The sequence below is a fragment of the Alligator sinensis genome, unplaced genomic scaffold (genome assembly GCF_000455745.1).
Source record: "Alligator sinensis unplaced genomic scaffold, ASM45574v1 scaffold708_1, whole genome shotgun sequence".
In the NCBI taxonomy this organism is placed as follows: domain Eukaryota; kingdom Metazoa; phylum Chordata; order Crocodylia; family Alligatoridae; genus Alligator; species Alligator sinensis.
The window spans coordinates 1,783,333-1,797,450 of record NW_005842183.1 but is presented as its reverse complement, the minus strand read 5'-3'; the positions used below and the strand labels follow the sequence as shown (position 1 = coordinate 1,797,450).

At 49.2% G+C, this 14,118-nt stretch overlaps 1 long non-coding RNA gene across 1 annotated transcript; it reads left to right on the top strand.

Annotated features, from left to right (window-relative positions):
* Positions 1-7,631: 7,631 nt before the first annotated feature.
* Positions 7,632-13,288, top strand: LOC106722329. Its single transcript, XR_001358221.1, has 3 exons — positions 7,632-7,827; positions 13,059-13,129; positions 13,239-13,288. It is a non-coding gene; the product is annotated as an uncharacterized LOC106722329 (long non-coding RNA).
* Positions 13,289-14,118: the final 830 nt, after the last annotated feature.

The following is a 14,118-nucleotide window of genomic DNA, read 5'->3' as shown; positions in this document are numbered from 1 at the left end:
ATTTTTCACAGTAAGGGTGGCCAGGATCTGGAATGGGCTTCCAAGAGAGGTGGTGCTATCACCTAGCTTGGAGGTCTTCAAGGGGAGGCTAGATAGTCACCTGGCTGGGGTCATCTGACCTCGGTCCTCTTTCCTGCCAGGGGCAGGGGGTCGGACACGATGATCCATTGTGGTCCCTTCCGACTCTACATTCTATGAATCTATGAATCCCCTAGCCCTGGCAAGAACCCCTGGGCCCTACTCATACAAACATGGCCCTATGGACCCTAATTGTGGCCCTCTAGGCCTTGACTGCTTTAAGGGGCCCTCTGAGCCCCTGACCCTTGCAGAGCTTGACTTCTGTCCCTGCAGTTCCTCCTTGGCCCAGACTCTTGCCAGGTACTCTCCACCTTGGCTTCAGCCTCCCTAGCCCATCAGGTCCTTCCCCTAGCCAGAACCACTCTCTTCCTCTAATGCTGGACTTTTGGCCCTGCCTCTCTCTCCCCCCTGCCCCACACAGCCTCCTGGGTCCCAGACCCTTTGGGCCCTAGCCTCTCCTACTACAGGTTGTCTCCCAGGATCCCTGCCTGTGGCTTCCCAGTCATCTCAAATGGCCCATCAGACTTCAATGCAATGCAACACCATGCAATGCAATGCAATGTGGAATCCCACATCTCCTCCATCCTTCAGGGTCAGGGCCAGTCTGAGCCTCTGGCCCTGAGCTATGTATAGCCCTTCCTCATCCTGGGCATATGACCTTTGATCTTCAGGGCCCAGCTCAGGGTTTTCCTCTTCAGCCCTAATTAACAAGCGTATTGCTCTGGCCTGCCTCTTAACTTCCTCTCACCTACTGCCTCTCTCTCCTGGCAACACACTGAGTGCTTTGCAGCTAGCTTCTTTGTAGTGCTGCACTCCCTCACCTCTTGTAGCTAGGGTAGAGGGTCTCCTACTACAAGGTCCCAGGTAAAGGGCCATGCCCCTCGCTGCAGTGGAAGGCAAAACCCCTCACAGTTTGTACCCAACTGACCATTCCTTCCTGACCCCAAACATGGCATTGGTCTGACCCTGACTCGATGGGCAAGACCCTCTAGCCAGGAGCCTCTGCCTTTAAATCCCAGCAGGAGCAGTGGCATAGCCCAGTCAAAATCCCCAGCCTTGCCTGCCTGCCAACTAGCCCTGCGCAGGAGCACCTTTGTGCCCCAGCCAGCCCCTCCACAGCCCCTCCAGGCTGGCAGGCTAACTCCCAGGGCTGCCTGCCAGCCGGGGCTGCTTCACCCAATGGCTCTGAGGAAGGCTTACAAAGACCCTGAGACTTATAGCAGAAAGCACATGTCCAGCAACAGAGGGCACCCTCCTACCTCCAAGGACAAGGCTCCCCGCACCTCAAGACTTGCTGGCCTCTACAAAAATATATGTACAACCCTGCCTGCTGTCAGTACAAAGCAGTCCATTGGCAACCTTCCAGAAATGATTTGTGGGATGATAATATAAGAGCTCAAAATATATAAGCTCATGATAATGATAGGTACCTGTTTACTACTCACTGGGCGAGTCTACACAAGATGTTACTGTGGAGTTAACTAATTAGCTCCACAATAAATGTCTCAGTATCTACAGGTATGGGGCTATTAAGCTGGAGTAAACTGATAAACTTGTAAATACAAGTACTATCTTGCTGCGGAGTTTTTTCATGCACAGCAGTGGATGTGTAGACACTGACGGGACTGGCTGGGGCACCAGGGTGCTTCAGCGCAGGGGCTGCCTGCCAGCTAGCCCTGCACTGGAGCACCTTTGTGCCCCAGCCAGCCCCTCCACAGCCCCTCCAGGCTGGCAGGAAAACTCCCAGGGCTGCCTGCCAGCTGGGGCTGCTTCAACCTGGCTCCACGTGCTGTGCATAAATAAAGTTGCTCCCAGGCACATGTTCAAGCAGCACAGCTAGAAGCAATAAACTCCAGCATAATAAACGCTGGAGTTTATTGCTCCACATTAACTGCACATATAGGCACACCCATTGAGCCTTCAATATACATGAGTGATGATGAGAAATGCTGCCCTGATGAACACTGACAAATACACTAGTTGTACAGGATTTGGGGATGGGCCTGACACTGCTGAGCGTTCTGGATGGGGTTGTTCAAGATGCTCTACATCCATAACAGAGCTCCAGCTGCAATAATGACAGGAACAGCACTTTAAAACTTAACCTCGACCCGACTTTACAGCCTCCTGTCCTGATCAACACATTCTGCTATTTTTCTTAACTCTCCGGGAAGCCTGGGTAGCAAAAATCTAAGGCAGCCAACTTGGTTGTCAGCATTAATGGACATAATATTTACTGCAAAGGATGGATCTAGCTGGAATAATGAGCCTGCACTTCAAATTGAGAATATAGCTTAATTGATCTCATCAGCATGTTGATAGACTGGTGTTGTTTTCCTGGTGGAATGATGCTACAGGCATCTGGACAAAAAAAATGAGCTCACCTAAGAGCTTTCCTTGATTATGGATGTGTGTCAGTAACATGAAGCAACTGCTCAGGAATAATTCATTCCTCTCTTCCTCACAACAGCCTCTTTCTCAGAGCAATAAAACTCCACAACAACTTTGGCTGGGGTGATGTGACCCTGGCACCCATTCCTGCCCGGGGCATGATCTGTTTCTGATCTGCTTAGGTCCCTTCCGACCCTAAGCACTAGGATACTATGATAATCACTGCCTTTAAGGGGACATTACTAAATTTGTCCTTGAGGGTACAAAGAGTTAGATGCCTGGGGGACAGTGAGGCACTCTAGAGAGCCCAGGCACTGAGCAGGCAGCGGTCTAGAGCAAGCTAATAGGAGACATGCAGAATGGGGGATCTCCCACTCCCTCCCCAGAGCGTACACACCTGAGTCAGAGCTACACAGGACGCGCTTCCAACCACTTAGGTTCCTGAAGCTGAAACACTTGGTAGCCAAGATGGCAATTACTACTGGGTCAGGAAGATAGTCAGTGAGAGCAAGCCTCGGTCTGCAGCCTACAGGTAGGACACTCAGGTGGGTGGAGGGCAGGCTGGGTTCTTCTCCCTGGACTGCTTATTGATTTTACATTAGACAGCCATTGGCTAACACACAGGAAGGGTCCCCCACACTAGTTACTGGAGCAGGTACAACTTGCGATTTGTTCTCTTTAGTTCAAGGCGGGGTACAATTCCCAGTTGCTCAAAGTCCTCCCTCCTCTCTCATATTGGAGGTCTCTCCAAGGTCTGGATCCTCTCTTCCCAAGAAAGAAAGAAAAGGCCCTGGGGGTCACAGTGGACAATAACCTGGATATGAGTCAGCAGTGTGGCCTAGTTGCCAAGAAGGCTAATGGCATCCTGGACTGCATTGGTAGGTGTGTTGCCAGTAGGTCAAGGGAAGTAATTATTCCCCTCTATTCTGCACTGGTGAGGCCACATCTGGAGTCCTGTGTTCGGTTTTGGGCCCCCCACTGCAGAAAGGATGTGGACAAATTGGAGAGTCCAGTGGAGGGCGACAAAAATGGTTAGGGGACTGGGGGACACAATTTATAAGGAAAGGCTGGGGGAAATGAGCTTATTTAGTCTAGAGAAGAGGAGACTGAGAGAAGACAGAATAGCAGTTTTCAACTACCTGAAGAGGGGTTTGAAAGAGGATGATGCTAGGCTATTCTCAGTGGTGGCAGATGACAGAACAAGGAGCAATGGGCTCAAGTTGCAGCAAGGGAGGTTTAGGTTAGATATTAGGGGGAATTTTCTCACTAGGAGGATAGTAAAACACTGAAACAGGTTACCCAGAGAGGTGGTGACATCTCCATCCTTGGAGGTTTTCAAAACCCAGCTAGACAAAGCTCTGGCTGGGATGATCTAGTTGGGGCTGGTCCTGCATTGAGTATGGGATTGGGCTAGATGTGACCTCCTGAGGTCCCTCATTTTCTATGGTTGTCTGATTCTATGAAGGTGGCTCACCCAGCAAGGCCTCCTTCTCTTGAGAAGAGGAATTCAGTGTGCCTGGGTGAGCCTCACCTGTCTCTGCTTCTCCTGCTCTGTCTGCAGCTGGGCTGGCAGTGGACCCCCGTCTCAACTGGAGGTTGCTCAATTTCTCTGCCATTCTGGTCATGAGGACTTCCAAGTCCTTCTCTTCCGAGAGAGCTGGAATAGGTCCAGACAGCCACCACTCCTCTCCTGACGCCCAAACTTCTCTTCTTTATCCCCGACCCCTCCATAGGCATTTCCATGGAACCACAGTTCTTTGGACGTTGTTTCACAGTCCCTGGTTCCAATCCCATCATGCCTGGGGACAAAGGACTTCCAGCTGCCATCTTAGTAGCAGCCTTTTCCTTGTCATAGTCTGTGGGTGAGACATGAAAGCAGGAAATTATATCATTAAACCAGAAAAGAAATGGGTTTCCAAAGTAATCCAGAGCTCAGGTGAGGGCTGATCCCATTCTTCATCCTGCCACATTCAACTGTCTTAAAGCAAGAAGCCAGCTAAGGATCCCTGCTTGTCAGACTGGGATTGTGCCCATATATATTTAATTCTGTAAGTCTAGTCCATTCTTCCCACGTGACGAGTGAAGTACAAAGAGTGGGTGTTTTCAAGGTGCTACTATGAACTCACTTAAAACATGACTGATTGTGAAGACAAAAACTACCCTGGTAGCCACTGAAAGCTCATTTTCTGCTGGCTGATGCACTGTGCTGTCCCTGCCACCACCTGCAATAGTAACCAAATGCCAGGTGCCTGATACTGCTGGTATTTCAGAGACTCCCCATTCATCACAACTCAATTCTTCCCCTGTGCATAGATTTGGAAAATAAGGTTCCCCTTTCTGCTCACCCTGATTTTCAGTAGTTTTATTATTATTTATTTATACTTTGTGCCTCCTGTAGCACAGCTTTTAAGCATGAATCGTCTTAGACTAAGCCAGGGGTTGTCAACTGGGGGTACGCGGAGGCAGCACGGAGAAGCGGGAGTACTTGGGAAGTGGCAGCACAGGGGACAGGGCCCCACTGTGTGCCGCCTCCCCATGCCCAGGTACTCCTGCTTCTCCGCATCACCCATAGGCAGCAGAAGGGGGAGCTAGTGAGGCTCAGACCCCCCAAATACAGGGCAGTGGTAGGTCCACAAGGCAGCCTGTCTGTGGGCTTCCTGTGGCTGGAGCAGGGGTGGGGAAGGACGCGCGTGCAGCGGTGACAGAGGGAGTGGGTCTAGGGGGCTGATGCAGGTGCTCGGGGTGGGGCACGGGACTGAGCCATGAGTGGCTTGTCCTGGGGGGCATGGCTCCTGCTGCTACGTGCACCCTGGGAGGCATGGGGGGCATGTGCCCCTGGATCTGCGTGGGGCAGGGCAGGCTGCCATTGCGGGCTGGAGCTGAGGCTGCACCAGGCTGTTCCCAGCAAGGGGGCGCGGCCTGCGCTGGGGAGGGCAGCAGCAGCAGTGGGGTCCCATTCCCCAGGACCCCTGCACCTGCCATGCCAGGCAGCGCTGGCAGAGCGCAGCACACTCCCCGCCAGTCGAAACTGGCATTGTAAAGTTGAAACAGGGTGTCAATTTATAAACGTTGTAAATGCAAAACGTTGTAACTCGAAACGTTGTAACTCGAAACGTTGTAAGTTGAGGACTTCCTGTATCAGATCCAGTTTCTGGTTTGGTTTTGGTGGGAAGCTTTTCCTCCAAGTCTTGATAGACTCAGGTCCTTATAATGGGATCTGACTGACTTGTACTTTTGGCAGCTGTGCTTCTGCACATAGCACAAATTGGGGCCAGGGCAACAGAAGAAGTTAGGGAGACCAGGAAGCGTGATGCTGTAGAAACGTCTCTCTGGTAATGGAAGTGCACATTAACAGTAGGATGAAGTGAATAGGGCACATCTACCCATGCTGCCTTCTACTCCAAGGCTGCATTGAATGCTAGTCCATCCCACCCCAGACTTGTCCGGTGGCTGCATGACATAGTAACTTGAAGTAACTGGCAATGAAGTATGCAACTCCCTGGCTACCAAAGAAAACAGCCACTCAGACAACACCTCATCCTTTGATTGTGCAGTGCCACCACCACTTTGCCCCCTTCTCTGTCTCTAGCACCTTAATGCTAGTACCAGCAAAAGAAAACTATGAACAGTGTGATAGACATGGTTCTTTTCTAAGCCTGTAATCTGAGCTTTCAGTGCATTTTTGTTAGTAGTGGCTGGTTAAATCCTAGCCAGGATAAGTCACTACAAGCCTGTTTAATTCTGCTCCCATCTTCCATTCCCCTGTTGGAAACCAACTTGAATCACTTGTGGAGGCAAAGAAAGAGTGCCAAAGCTTCCACCTCTAAGGGATGCCCAACAGCACATAATATCCTCTGCAACAATAATGGCATTGGCTGTAAGTCTCTTATTTATGATACAATTTCCCCTCCGTAACAAGGGTGGCAGCAGTATCTTACCTGGGTCCCATTTGGATGCTGCTTGTTCTGTTCCTTGGGCCCATCCCCAAACAGCCCAGGTCCTCTGACCTAAGGATGTTCTCCCATTACTCTGGCCATGTGGTCCGTTCTGGGCTCTGTCCCACTGACACCTGTATCCCCTCCAGTCCTGAGTCTAAAAAATTAAACGGTTTCACTTCAGGCAACACAGCAGACTCTGTGCTTAGGGAAGCACCAAGAACTCTGTCAGACTCCTCAGAGCAGGACAGGTGGATGTGTGCTTCCTGACACATTTCTAGTATTCAATTTGTGGACGGTACCCTCTAGGTTTTTATTCTCTCCCCACACTGCCACCCTCTGAAAGATTCTCTCACAAAGAGGCTTATTCCCTGGGCATTTCCCAGAATTGCATTTCTTACCAAATTCACATCTGTTGTATCAGGGCCACAGCCCAGACATGGGCGAGCAGGTTTCAGGGGTTAACGGCACAGGCCTAAGAAATGTTGAGTTGAGGAGTCAAAAGTCAGGGGGGCACGTCTACATGTTCATTACTGCACCATAGTTACTGCACTTTAAGTTTAGTACTTGTATAACCAAGTATTAAATCAATGCGCGGTAAAAGCATCAGTGCATGGCTTTTTAGTGACACAAACTGCACAGTATCTAAATACTACTGTGCAGTAGCATATTAGAACAGTTTTTGCCCTGCACGTTACTGTGCAATGTTATTAGGCTACCGAGTAGTTAGTGTCTCGTATAGATGCGTCCAGGGAGTCCGAGAGCCAGGGGGTCCAAACACTAGGGGCTAGGTAGGGATGGAAGCAGAAGCCAGGCAGCAGGAACCAAAGATTGGGAATCAAGAACCAGGACTAGGAAACCAGGAATCAAAAGCACTGGAGTGGCCAGAAAAAGAAGCTGTCCTATTACAAGTCCATAGAATATTTCAAGGGCTTCTGCTTAAATGCATAAGCCACAACCATTTTCATTCCATCCAGGAAGAGCACACACCAACTGCTGAAACTTCCTTAGCCTGATGAAGGGTTTTTGAACTCAAAAGCTTGCTTAATAACTATTCTCCAACTATTTGGGTTGGTCTAATAAAAGATATCAAATTCACCCAAGGAACCTTGTAAGCCACAACCAAGCACTTTAACAGGAACCAGCTGAGGGCCCTCAGGCAGCCGCAGTCTACACAAGCTATCAGGGTCAGCTGGGGCTCCTGTGTCTGCCCACTGCCCAGACTCCTGACATGAGGGCAGCCAGCACCCTGGTGCGATCTCCTGGCCAGTTAGCAGCACACTAGGTCAATGTTCTCCAAAATGGCATTTTGTCAGGCTGCTCCAGTGACCCCAACGGTGCAGAACTGGCTTTGTCCATCCTACTGACTCGGGGGTTAGCACTTGACTTCAAGCAAAATCCAGCTTTAAGCAGATTCCCTCAGGTAAGCAAGCCAGGTTCAACGCACAGAAAAACCTGGGTAAAAGACTCTGTGTGTGTGTGTGTGTGTGTGTGTGTGGAGTAGAGGGGCATGTGTAGATGAAACGGGGCCCTAAATTGAAGCGGTGAGTTTTTTAAAACATTGCTACAATTTAGGGCCCCTTAAACCCCCGTGTTGTGCACACTCACTTACCTGCCTCTCCGGTGGTGGGCAAGCTGCCAGCAGATGGACCAGTCCCTGGGTTGCAGCGTGGGCTACTGCTTCTTTCCATGGCAGTGGCAGCGCCCCCCAGGTGGCACCCGCCCGCAGGCTCCCAGCTTGGGTAGTCCCCAGGGGCACCACAGCTGCAGAAGGAAGCACTGGGCCCTGTGCAGCTCAGCCACGCAGGCAGGATCCGGGGGGGAAAAAAAAGATCGCCACTTTTATTTTTCTTGGGCAGAGCCTGCCTTCCTGGGCTGGTGTCAGGCTGGCTGCATGGGCTTCCTGCAGAGCCCCTGGGCTGCACAGAGCCCGGTGCTTCGCTCAAAAACTGTAAGGCAGCAAACTAAAACTCCTTGGAGGAGTTTTAGTTTGCTGCGCCCCAAGTCATTTAAGGTGCATTACACCGCCAAATTTGCTACAGCAGCTGGAATTACTGTGCAATCTGCCGCCAACGTGTGCAAACACCAACACCATTAAAGCAGTGCAAAAGCATTTCACCCACTTTAAAGCATTGTGCACACATGCCCCTCATTTTGTCTACGCATGGCCGAGGGCTCGGAGTTAAAATCCAGGCACCAGCCCAAGTCAAGTCTCAATGAGGAGAGATCCTCATCAGAAAAAATGCTCAACCCCACCTTTAATAGGCACCAGGCTTCTCTGTGTTCCCATGAGGTGGTTAATATTCTTCAGGAGATCAGAAAGATTACGGGTGATGTGTGACCTTTTCAGTGCCCTCAAGAGACAGGAGGAAACAGGAAGCTCTTAATTAAAACACTAAGTTGCACTTGTTTCCTTGCCAGACGAGGGTTGGCACTCTGAGGCTGTTATGCCGAACAAGCACAGCATTCACCCTCATGTTCAGAACTTGACAGCAACTTTATTCAGCCGCTTTGTTTGCAGGCGGCATAGGATCCCGGTGTCTGAAGGTGACTGAAGAAGAGGGTCAAGCAATATTCATGAATCCAATTATCCAGAGGTGATCACAACAAGAAGTTCTCTTACAACTGCGGGAGAGATTTCTCAGTGCTTCTGAGCAATAGTTTTCTTTCTGATACATGGATGACACGAACATTAATGAAGAGCTCGTTGGATTCAGTCATGTAGAGCGTGCATCAGTGGAAGTAATGACCTCAGTAATTAAAAGACATATTACCATGTATTGACCCGAGGGTCAACAACTGTCATGGATGATGTTATGATTGTGCTGCGAACGCTGTCGCTTGGAGGAAGAAAGCAGATTGCAACTGGAGCTACATATGCTCATTGCTCTGCTCTGGACCAGTCACCCTGGGGCACTATTAAAAATCCTATGCGTTAAGAGGTGCTCTTGAAACCTACAAAATCAGAAAAATAATTAAAAACCCCACATGCGACTGTATATTTCAGAGCACACAACCTTAAGAGTTAAAGTATAATCACCAGGCATCCATAACCTCTCTCCAACCAGGTGCCAAATCACTGGCTTTAGTTTCTGGAAACCACCTTGCATTGTGGATAACCGGGGATCTTAGACTGGTGATGTCACACTCCAGATGAGAAAAAAGTTTAACTTGTGCTTTGATTATGTCATCCTCTTTGGCAATTACTCGATTCCAGCATGATCTCTACCACGGCTCATTGATGGGTCTTCAAGTGACTTAAAATGATGTCTCAAGACCTAGCAAGACATTGATGGCTCTTGAGGTGACTCGATTTTTGAGCCACAGATCCCCTTTGCAGAAGTTGCAGGTCTGTCCATCGGGGATTATAGTTTCATTATGAACGAGGTCTAAAGTCCCTAATGTGGTAGACCGACCCGCCAGCCAGAGCTCTGCAGGCACTGGATTTTGAGAGCAGTAGATTGACATACATTGCTCTCTTCAGTCCACCAGATCAAATTAAAGGCGCTGTGTGTTGTAGGAACAACGCCCCTGTAAGGCCTCCCTAAGTTAAGCCTAAAGGTAGTTGGAATGACTGAACTTCAAAGGAAGAAAGACGTTTGCAGGAAAAGGCAAGGAGGACGGGGGATCCAGCTACAACCACTCGCATTCAGCAGAGAGATTGGATAGGTGTAGACGCTTCCTAGTTGAATGAACATTGGACACTTTTGAAACCAATCTGAACAGAACGGCTGCAAAATCACTCAGAGACATCGAAGCTCGCAACACAGCCCCGGACGTGACAAACACAAGGTCAGGTTAATGATTTCATGTGTGACAGGAGGATTTCTCCAGGCCCCATAGTCTCTCGGGCGCAGATCCAGATGTGGCACACATCCATGAACTCTCAGTCTAGCTGCCTGCCCACAAGGCCACACTGCTTTTCGAGACAAGCATGTCACCTCTCAGCCTTGTGCACACACCAAGTTTCACCATGTCAATCTGCAGGTGGGACTTTGAGTCCCACTGGTGAAATCAGTACCACTTTGGGGTCACATGCATTAAATCAGTGTGAACTGCATTTGCCCTTGTAGCTCACCATGGAGCATTAACAGGGACAAGCTAAAACAATGGAGCCCATTTTGGACCCATCAAAACCAATCCAGGGAGGGGGTGAAAGAGGGAGAGGCAGAGGCCAGCAATGCCACTGCTGCCCACCGGCTGGCTCCTGGCCCAACAGAACCTCTCCGATCCACCCCAAATACTGCTTGCTTGTTCTCAGTCTCCCTCCACCTCTCTAAAATATAAAAAGAATTGCTGTACTGAGATCTCCTAGATTAATTCTTTGTCAACCTTGGAAAAATATGTGGTTGGCTGTTTCCTACTACAGTTCGAAAGGCAGCACACAGCGGAAAAGCATTGTCCATTGAGTCAGCACCCAGGCTGTTTTCATCCCTACGTAGCTGTTAACAGCAGCAATGAAGGTCTGTTTTTGTTTGCAGCTATACGGGATCATGGAGCCCTACAGAACCATATGGGAAAATGCTCTTGGCTGCTATTAACCACTGAAGAGTTATGGGTCATATAAGCCATTTTGCTAGAGGGGGGGAATTTAATTGCAGAATTTCTATCTCCCTCCTAATTAAAGGAAAAAGCTTTGGACTTGGCAGTGGAGGAGATGGGAGACAACATGTTGCAGGCCATCATGAAGCAGGATGAGGGCAATCTGCCCTAACAGTTAAGACCATCCCCTACTTTGAAGGCCCAGGGGCAATATCAGGCAACATCAGTCCAGAGGGGGAAACCTTATTCCAACGCTGCTAGGAGGCAGAAGACAGAGGGATCAAGGCAAGAGCAGAGCACTAGGCTGGAAGCAAAGTCAGGGCGGAGACAGGAACCAGGGTAGGAGCTGGGAGACCACTCAAAACAGGAACCAGGGCAAAGCTCAAGGCAGGAACTAAGAGGCACCAGTAGCCAGCCATCGAGAGAGCAGGCATAACCATAGGCTTGTGGGACACTGAGCAGTTTGCAGTCCCCTGAGAGTGCCGGGCCTGTATCTTGCAGCTGGGTTGCCTGCAGCCAGGAGGAGCAGGAAGCACAGCTGGACCCAGTGAGGAATCAGGTGGCTCCAGGCCAACGAGCTCTCTCCGGTCCCTGCCCAGCCCAGACTGAGACATCAGGGACAGTTCTAGATGAGTTAGCAGAGCCTCTTCTTGGAGGAAGTGCATGGAAATGTTTTCCTTTTAATCCTTGGCAGGACTGAACTCTAAAATGAAAGAGAGCCAGAGGACTTGCATGGTTTGTTCTAACACCAGGCTGCCCAGTGTGGGGGGTCAGAGCCACAATTGTTCAGATCCCACTGGCTATTTAATGAACGTTTGGTGGGGTCTAAAAGGAAACTGAGCCCCTTTCCAGTGCCTACAAATGAGGGATGCAGTTTCTGTGCTCCAGCTGCCTAATTACCAGGCCTATGTAATTTGTACCTCTAAACAGCCGTTATATGTTCAGCCCTAATGGCAGAAGGAATCTTCTTGTCATTTCATTATATTATATTATATTATATTATATTTCATAGATTTCATAGACATTAGGGGCTGGAAGAGACCTCATGAGATCATCAAGTCCAGCCCCCCCGCACCATATTTATGTGTAATATTACCCCTACATGTGTTTCTGAACAACAACATATAAGAGTTTATTTTAACCTTAGCAATCCTATAACAAATCCTAATTAACCAGTCCCCCAACAACAGACTGTGAGCTTGACAGTGTCAGCTGCCATGATGGGAAGCATGGTGCGTGCTCAACAAATTGCATTGATGGACTGGGCACGAGAGTACTCTGGCATAGATGACAAGTAGGCCAGATCGTGCTCTGGTATAGACAAGAAGTGGGCTGGGTTATCTCTTCCTTTAAATGCATTTATTGGGATTATTACAAGGAATAACTACAAGCCCTTTTGGCTTGATCTTACTTACATAGGGCAGGGTCTTGCAGTGAAAGAAGCCAGTGTACAAAGGCTGGAGTGAGGGTAAGGGAGCAGGGGGAGGTGACCTGGGTTCAATTGCTGATGGATGAGCTCCATGACTTCTGAGGCCTAATTCTCTGTCTAACAAAGTGAGAGTGATTGTAAGCCTTCTTTTCTCTGTTTGGGCCATTCAGCACAGCAGGAACTGCCTGTGGTGGTGTCCCGCAGACAGGAGCCCTGATCGGCCATGACACCTCTGGCTCTGACTGTAATTCGAACAAATAACGATAAAAGCTGTAGAACTGGACCAGGAGCCAGGAGAACCCCGATTTGGGGTTCGTGAGAGGGCCTAGTAACACAGACTGGCCCGGAGCAGGAAACACATTACTTGGCCACTGTAACTCATGCTCAAGGTCACGCTGCCTCAGACTCACTCTCTGTCCATCCCTGCACCAGTCACAGTAATGGAGGGCACGTGATTGCCTAGCACGGTGCCCCATATAACGTCACCTGTGCCCATGGGCAGCCTCGCTTAGGCTTGTGAGGAAGCACAACCACCCTGAGCTTACCATGGGGTGCTCTGCAAGGGGCAGCAGGCTCACGGTCTTTCTTAGCAGCAATCACCCACCAGCTAACTCCTGTGGTGGGGCAGGATCCCAGGCTTGCTCCCATGCCGTTCTGTTTTCCCTTCTTCCCCTGTCAAGCAGGAGCTCACATGGAGAAGCTGCAAAGGCACATCCTGGCCACAGAGATAAAGGTAATAAGTTACTTCAAGAAGGTGAGTGCAATACCAGTAGTGCTGTCCATGAGCTGAGGTATATTCAAGTTAACTGTGAAGGCCTTAAAAAGACTGGAAATTAAGTTATCCCTCCCATTCATCCCAACAGGTGACACATATGGACAGCAAGGATGACCTGAACAGCTCTCTCTCTCTCTCTCTCTCTCTGAGCTAGCTAGCTTAGGATCATAGGAAAGCAGGGCTGGAAGGCACCTCACAAAGTCATCTAGTCCAGCACCCTGCTGAAGACAGGGTCATCCCTAACTCATCCATCCCAGCAAAGTGTCTGTCCAACCTGCTCTTGAAAACTTCCAAGGATGGAGATTCCACCATTTCTCTAGGCACCCTGGTCCAGTGTGTGATCACCCTCCTAATCAGAAATGACCACCCCCTAATCTCCAGCCTAAATGTCCTCTCCTATAGCTTGCTCCTAGTCCTGTCCCGTGTGGCCCACCATGTTCTGTACATTTATCAGCAAATGCCTGGGGCATCATTGTCATCTTTGTCATCATTGTTTTAAAATGCCGTGTGTGTTCATTTGTAATTGGTTTCTAGTTTCCATCCTAATGCAACTTGACACACATCCAGAATAACACAATTATCTCACAGTAAATTAGAAATAACTCATTCACCTTTTTCAAACATACTCAAAAATTAAGAATCTACACAAATGATGTACAGCTAGGTCACTGCTTAAATAAATGCATCTAGAGGAACAGTAAGCTTCTGGTTAGCAAAACAGAAATATCAGACTTAGTCTGAAAGCTATATTTAGTTGCAAATCAACGCTTTAACATGGTTATGCTGGCTAATGAGAATGAGCTTTTCTTTAGGAAATTAACTAAAAAGTACAAATGCAAAATATCATTAAGATCAGTGATTTAAGCCCAGGTTTCTTACATTTTTAGATCAGTGCCCTAACTTACTTCGATGCAAATCAGTGTATCCCCATCCAAGCTACAAACAAAAAAGTGAGCAGCTGATTTCCC